Source organism: Dama dama, chromosome 3 (genome assembly GCF_033118175.1).
Source record: "Dama dama isolate Ldn47 chromosome 3, ASM3311817v1, whole genome shotgun sequence".
NCBI lineage: Eukaryota > Metazoa > Chordata > Mammalia > Artiodactyla > Cervidae > Dama > Dama dama.
In genome coordinates, this window is record NC_083683.1 from 47712487 (window position 1) to 47720494 (window position 8008).

The 8008-nt window shown below is 37.1% G+C and overlaps 1 non-coding gene and 1 pseudogene across 1 annotated transcript; one reads left to right on the forward strand and one right to left on the reverse strand.

Annotated features, from left to right (window-relative positions):
* Positions 1–5450: 5450 nt before the first annotated feature.
* Positions 5451–6382, reverse strand: LOC133043078 (olfactory receptor 8S1-like; annotated as a pseudogene).
* A 408-nt stretch (positions 6383–6790) lies between these two features.
* On the forward strand, positions 6791–6863 carry TRNAC-ACA (transfer RNA cysteine (anticodon ACA)). Its single transcript has one exon. It is a non-coding gene; the product is annotated as a tRNA-Cys (tRNA).
* The last annotated feature ends 1145 nt before the right edge of the window (positions 6864–8008 follow it).

Below are 8008 nucleotides of genomic sequence, written 5' to 3' on the forward strand. Positions count from 1 at the left end.
CAAGGGATTTCTGTGTGTTAATTTTATATCCTGCAACTTTACTATATTCATTGATTAGCTCTAGTAATTTTCTGGTAGAGTCTTTAGGGTTTTCTATGTAGAGGATCATGTCATCTGCAAACAGTGAGAGTTTCACTTCTTCTTTTCTGGTGTGGATTCCTTTTACTTCTTTTTCTGCTCTGATTGCTGTGGCCAAAACTTCCAACACTATGTTCAAAGCAATGTTCTTAATGCCTCTGGATTGAATTTGCACCAGAAAATGGTTAAAATGGTAAATTTTGTGTCATGACTATTTTACCACAATTTTAAAATTTAAAGAATCAATGTAATTCATCAAATTAAAAACATAGTACAAATATAAGGTCATATCAATAGATTTATGAAAAGCAACCTACAGGATTCAGCATTCAATAATGACTATAATTTTCAACAGATTAGGAATGTAAGCACACATTCTCAATATGATAAAAGGCATTTACAAAAAAATCTACAGGTAACATTGAAAGTGAAGTCGCTCAGTTGTGTCCGACTCTTTGTCAATGCTGTGGACTGTAGACTACCAGGTTCCTCCCTCCATGGGATTCTCCAGGCAAGAGTACTGGAGTGGGTTGCCATTTCCTTCTCCAGGGGATCTTCCCAACTCAGGGATTGAACCCAGGTCTTCCACATTCCAGGCAGACGCTTTAACCTCTGAGCCACCAGGGAAGCAGATCAAATGCTAAATATTTTTCCCTCTGAATTTAGGAAAATGAAGTGCATGTCCATTAATACTTTCAGAACTTCTAAGTATTTTTACTAGAGTTCCTAGTCAGTGCAATAGGACAAAGAAACTTTGTGCATAGTAACCTGGAAATGAAGAATAAAACCACCCAATAATATAACAGTGAATGTAAAAAAAAAAAAAAAAAAAAAAAAGCCTAAAATCTTACCCATCCCTCTAGAACCAAGTAAAGTTAGCAAAGTAGCTGATATATAGGCTCTATATAGAAAAGTCTATTTTGTTCATAACTATAAGTATTAATCAGTTTGAAAAATCAAGAATAATTCAAATTCAATGGAATAAAAAAGTCATTTTCCTAGGAATAAATTTTACAGAAGACACGGACAACTTCTACACATCAAACGATAAACTTTGCAGAGATAAAGAAGACCTAAATAAACTGAGTAATATACCATATTCATGTATTGGAAGACTATAAATATAAGCTGTCATTTCTCCTTAAATTGATCTCTAATGTAAAAGTCTAGCAGGTTATTTGTATAAAAATTGACATCATTGTTTTAAAATTTATATAAAAATGCAAAGAACCTAGAACAGACTAGAAACAATCTTAAAAACAAGAAAGTGTAAAGCTTAGAGTATGGAGTCATATTGGTGGAGAGAGAAATAGACAAACTGTAGAGAGTTGAGAGTCTGGAAACAGATTGATTCATATAAAATCTTCTGATTTATAACAAAGATTACATTCAAATTCATTGGGGGGGTATTAAAAGTCTTTTTGACAAGTCAAATATATTATATACAAAGTAAATCTTGACTCCTGACTCATATTATAATCAATTTATTGCAGAGACACAAATATAAAGGTAAAACAATAAATGCTGTAGAGAAAAAAGGATAATTTCTTATGACTTTCAGATATGCAATGATTCTTAAATGAGAAAGAAAAAGTCTAATTAAACATAAAAGAAAAGATTGATGAATTTGGCCTACTCTTTGTGACCCTGTGGACTGTAGCCCACCAGGCTCCCCTGTCCATAGGTATTTTCCAGGCAAGAATACTGGAGCGGTTGCCATTTCCTACTCCAGGGGATATTTCTGTCCCAGGGATCGAAACCTTGTCTCTTGTGTCTCCTGCATTGGCAGGTGGGTTCTTTACCACTAAGCCACCTAGAAAGCCCCATAACAATTAAAAACTGCTCACCAAAATAAACATCAAAAGAATAAATAATAATTCCCTTTTGACTGGCCCTAAAGTTCAGTTTTATCTGGCAACCCTAAACTGCCCCATACTAGGTGGACATCTGGAACGTTCTATGGAAGGTTATAAAGCTTTCAGAATTTTTTGTCTGTTTACCTGTTTATTTTTTAAAAGTAGTGATTGTGAAAAGACTCCACTTGAAGGACGTCAAATAAGAAAAGAGTAAGAAAGGCCATTATTCAAGTCAAATCATTAAATATGAGTTTGTAAATGGGGCTTGAGAAAGGTATAAATTGACATTAAATAATTCTGGAAATTCTGATTCCTTTAGCATCACTTTTCACATAATAACAGCCAGTAAGTTCAGTCGCTCAGTCGTGTCTGACTCTTTGTGACCCCATGGACTGCAGCACGCCAGGCCTCCCTGTCCATCACCAGCTCCCAGAGTTTACTCAAACTCATGTCCATTGAGTCGGTGATGCCATCCAACCATCTCATCCTCTGTCATCCCCTTCTTCTCTTGCCTTCAATCTTTCTCAGCATCAGGATCTTTTCAAATGAGACAGCTCTTCACATCAGGTGGCCCAAGTATTGGAGTTTCAGCTTCAACATCAGTCCTTCCAATGAACACTCAGGACTGATCTCCTTTAGGATGGACTGGTTGGATCTCCTTGCAGTCCAAGGGAGTTTATGATAACAGTAAATCAGATAATTTTAAATATAAATGAAATATGCAAAGCCATGTTAAAATGTATTTGTAATTTTTAGAAAGACATGACTTCTTGTAGCAGACTTAAGCACTGGCATTAGAATCATCTAACACAGCATGCACTAAACATTCACTAGTTGCCTATTTGACAAAGAGAGAACCACCAAGATGGTCTCAGGACCCACTAAAGATAAGAACAAAACCAGACAACTAGTCTGGGCTACTATATATACCCTGTGTTCTGCAAGTGCATGCACCCTTATACCTTAAGAATGGATGTGAAAATAAAAAGGAATTGAAAAAAGTTTTCCTCATCAGATAATGAAGATTATATGAGGCATAGAAATTTCTATATTGCAAAGCTTCTTTGTAGCATTTCAGACTTGAAATTTGCTTGCTTGTACAAGTGGACAACAAATAGTTCTCTGTAAGTGTATGTGTGTGTCTGCATGTGTGTATATAGAACGCTAGAGCAAGTCATTATTTATATCAGTAATCAAGTCACATTTGTTTCAGTTTGTCTGTTTTGCAGTAGTTAAGAACATGGCCTCTAGATTCTGAGTTGCCTAGTTTGATTTCAGAGTTACACCATTTAGTATGGATGATTGAGTTATTTTTATTAACCTCTTTCATTTTGAGTTTCCTTGTCCATATAACATGGCTGATCAAACTCTACCTTATATGTAATAAGATATAATGTCAATAATTAATGGGAGGGTGAATGTAAAGCATTTGAGTTCTGAGACAAATTGTCAAAACATGGTTGATATTATTGTTTACCTCATATTAATGAAAGCATTTTATAAGCTTAGGGTAAAAAGAATCTTTGTAAAAGAAGTTAAGCATATTTGAATGCATAAAAATTAACATTCTATCAATAAGAAGAATCCCATGGTATTAAAACACATTCTAAGAAAATCTACAAGTTGGAATCAGCTATGCCAGACCAGATTAAATGTATTTATTGTGCTCACAGTGGAAGAGATGCTAAATTCCTCATTTTAAATAAAACTGTCAGCAGCTGTGATTAGATCCTTTCCCCTTCAGTTTTCTAACAGGTGATAAAAAAGATCTCATACTACTATTCTAACACACACTGAACAATACGTAAAAGAAATTCTGAAGTCTTCAAGGCAGGAGAGTGAGCCTTGATGCTTTTGTCCTTGGTGGAATTCCAAAGTATGTTTGACGGACAAACATTTCCTCCCCTTCTTGTAGCTGAGACATGGATGACTCTCTTCCTGGATATCAAGTAAAGGAAGCACTAAGAAATTTACTTATAAAACATAGTGATTCATGAAAGGAGGGGAGACTGATCTGTCATTTCTCTGGAAACTTTTGATACATTCTATTTTTTTCAAATTGGTTCATGGTAATGTGTATTACTTGATATAGTAACAAAACATTTTGTTTTGAATGTAGTGAAAAGTTAATGGAACCTTAACAGCAAATGTTTTATTGTAGCTATTACCATCTGTCACATTTGCTGTCCACAGAGCAATACCTCATTATTCAGAAATGAATATTGAGCGGCAGTTAAATTGATCTATAATTTCTTGTGATAGAATGTGTATACAAATATGAATGAATAGAAAAAACAGATAAATAATTTTTAAAAATGCATACTTGATGAATTTTATGTTAAGGATGGCCTACTGATAAGCATTTAAAATGATTTAAACATAAAATGGTTTTTCTCAGTTGGCTAGTAATCCTTCACATTCTCCAAAAACCAAGTGAAAAACATCTCAAAATACTATAGGTGCTCAAATGTTTTTCTCCTATAAGAAATTTTAAAATATTTTGATGATAGAATTTAAATGAGTGTATTACTACAGAAATGTATCATTGAGATTAAGGACATTTAGGAATAGTCAGTTTCAGTGAGTTATTTTTCAACTGCTAACCTAAGGAAATGCAAGATTCCTTCAGGGAATAAAAATGTTGCCCTGATCACTTAGATGAGAAGAGGCATCAAGGATTGCAAAGGATCCACAAAGGAAAGGAAGAAGTCGCTGACCATGTTGTCTTTGCAATTCTGTCTAGAACCTAACTTCTGTATGGTCATTTTAGAAACAGGAGTGCATCGCCCTGGTACTTGGGTTTTTCAAGCAGTATCCTTCTACTTGTAGCTGTGGGCCCTACTTAAATCCAGGAAATGGTGGGTAGGTTTGCTATGCCACTCTAGGACAGAGGAGCCTGGCGGGCTACAGTCCTTGGGGTTACAAAGAGTCAGACTTGGCTGAAGTGACCGTGCACACACACACACACTAGGGGTGGAATTCTCCACAGGCCTCATCCCCAACCTAAGCTCCCTGTAAGAGAAAATATCTGGGATGGCTTTGGCCCCATTATGATGACTCACTCATTTATCTCCCTGTAACTTTAACCTGAACTCATTATCCAATGGCCCTATGAACTTATGACCTTTGTCCTTCAAAGATTCAGGAAATTTTCTTCTTAGGAAAACTATAGCTTTCAGTGGCTTTTGCAAACTCAGCTACAAATTCTGATATCTAATTTACACCAAACTCACCTTAATACGCATATATGTGAACAAGTGGGAATATTGATGAATACAGTCTAAGCAAATTTTTACAGTGTCACATGAATATTTAATCAATTTTTTGCCTCTGAAAAGATTGAACTGAATGATCCACTGTATAATAGATCTATATTATTTTTTCTTTAGTCCTTTCTGATTGATTTTTCCAAATTTGACATTATGAGCAGTCAGTAAATTCCTAATGTCAGTGATGCGATATCTTGCTTTATGTATTTCTCTTACAATTACTTCATTATCTCTCTTTATTCTGCCTTCAAAAACACTGTAAATGCTTTCCCAGTGTTCTTTGCAGAGCTGCTTTCACCTCCTTTTTCCTCAGGCTGTAGATGAGAGGATTCAGCATGGGAATGACTACACTATTCAGCATGGAGAAGACCAGCTCCAGAGAGGATCCTGAGGTTGGCGTGAAATAACGGAGAAAACCTGAACCATAGAACAAGATTACTGTGGTGAGGTGGGAGGAGCATGTAGAAAAAGCTTTGCTTCTGCCAGCGGTAGAGGTGATGCTCAAGATGGTGGAGACTATGCAGGCGTAAGAGAACAAGATTGAGAGGGAAGTTACAAGGCCATGTGGGACGAGGGAACAGAACATGACAATGAGGTTGGTGGGAACATCTGAGCAAGAGAGAAGGAAGAGAGAGGGCAGTTCACAGCTGTAGTGTGGAATGATATGGGTATCACAGAAGTCCATTTTCGTTGCCAGAGGGACACTGATGAGTGTGTTCAGAATGCCCAGGCTCCATGAACCCCACGCAAGCAGTACATACCGCTGTTTACTCATCACCTGGTCATAGAGTAGTGGTTGGCAGATGGCGACATAGCGGTCATAGGCCATGACTGAGAGTAGATAGGCTTCAGTCCCTGCAGTGATAAGCACAAAGAAAACCTGAGCCAGACAGCTCTCTACTGAGATGGTTTTCCTTTTAGCAAGGAGGTTTTCCAACATCTTGGGCACAGTAACAGAAGAGAAACAGAGATCTAGGAAGGAGAGGTGACTCAGGAAGTAGTGCATGGGGTGTGAAGGTGAGAATCAGCCCTGATCACCAGCATCATTGTCATGTTTCCCGTCAAGGTCAGGAGGTAAACCAGCAGGAACAGCACAAAGAGCAGAGCCTGGACATGGGGATCACTAGACAGCCCGAGGAGGATAAATTCCATGATGGTGCTGTGGTTTCCCAAGGCCATTTATAGAGACTTGTCCCTAAATATGATAAAGAAAAGCATGACAGTGAAATTTCTACTATCCTTCTCCAAGCAATTTTCATACTGTACTGATTGTCTTTTAATATCACAAGCATTCAGGAAATATGACTTCAACTTGGGTCAAGTTTTGTGTCAGTCTCATGGAACATAGAGAATAAAATTCACTGCTAATTTTTTAAAAGGCAGTAGTTCAAAAAAGAATATAAAAATAGAGGTAAGTAATTGAAACAGAGTGTGATTAACTGCAATGGGAACGCTGTGATTTAGAGAAAAGTTGGTGATATCATCTAATTTAAGGTAGTGGAACAAAATTGTTAAGGATAAGTATCATTTCTCTATGGAGTCATGGAATGGAAGCACGTTTAGATTGAGGTAGCTGTGTAGATGGACTTCCCTGTGGCTCAGACGGTAAAGTGTCTGCCTACAATGCAGGAGACCCAGGTTCAATCCCTGGGTTGGGAAGATCTCCTGTGTAGACCTTCAAAGCCTTAAAGACCTAGAATTGACACCGCAAAAAGATGTTCTTTTCATCATAGGAGACTAGAATGCAAAAGTAGGAAGTCAAGAGATACCTGGAGTAACAGGCAAATTTGGCCTTGGAGTACAAAATGGAGCAGGGCATATACTAACAGAGTTTTGCCAAGAGAACGCACTGGTCATAGCAAACACCCTCTTCTAACAATATAAGAGATGACGCTACACATGAACATCACTGGATGGTCAATACCAAAGTCAGATTGATTATATTCTTTGCAGCTGAAGTTGAAGAAGCTCTATACAGCCAGCAAAAACAAGACTGGAAGCTGACTGTGGTTCAGATCACAAAATCCTTATTATAAAATTCAGACTTATATTGAAGAAAGTAGGCAAAACTACTAGACCATTCAGGTATGACCTGAATCGAATCCTTAATGATTATACAGTTTAAATGACAAATATTCAAGGAATTAGATCTGAATTAGATCTAATCTTCAGGATTAGAGTGCCTGAAGAACCATGGATGGAGGTTCATAACATTGTACAGGAGGCAGTAATCAAAACCATTCCCAAGAAAAAGAAATGCAAAAAGGCAAAATGGTTGTCTGAGGAGGCCTTAAAATAGCTGAGAAAGAGGAGAAGTGAAAGGCAAAGGAGAAAAGGAAAGATATAGCCATCTGAATGCAGAGTTCCAAAAAATAGCAAGGAGAGATTAGAAAGACTTCCTAGGTGAACAATGCAAAGAAATAGAGAAAAACAATAAAATGGGAAAGACTAGAGATCTCTTCAAGAAAATTAGACGTACCAAGGGAACATTTCATACAAAGATGGGCACAATAAAGGACAGCAATGGTATGGACCTAACAGAGGCAGGAGATGTTAAGAGGTGGCAAGGATACGTAGAAGAACTATCCAGAAAAGATCTTAATGACTTGGATAACATGATGGTGTGATTACTCACCTAGAGCCAGACATCCTGTAGTGTGAAGTCAAATGGGCCTTAGAAAGCATCACTATGAACAAAGGTAGAGGAGGTGATGGAAATCCAGCTGAGCTATTTCAAATCCTAAAATATGATGCTATTAAAGTGCTTGACTCAATATGCCAGCAAATTTGGAAAACTCAGCAGTG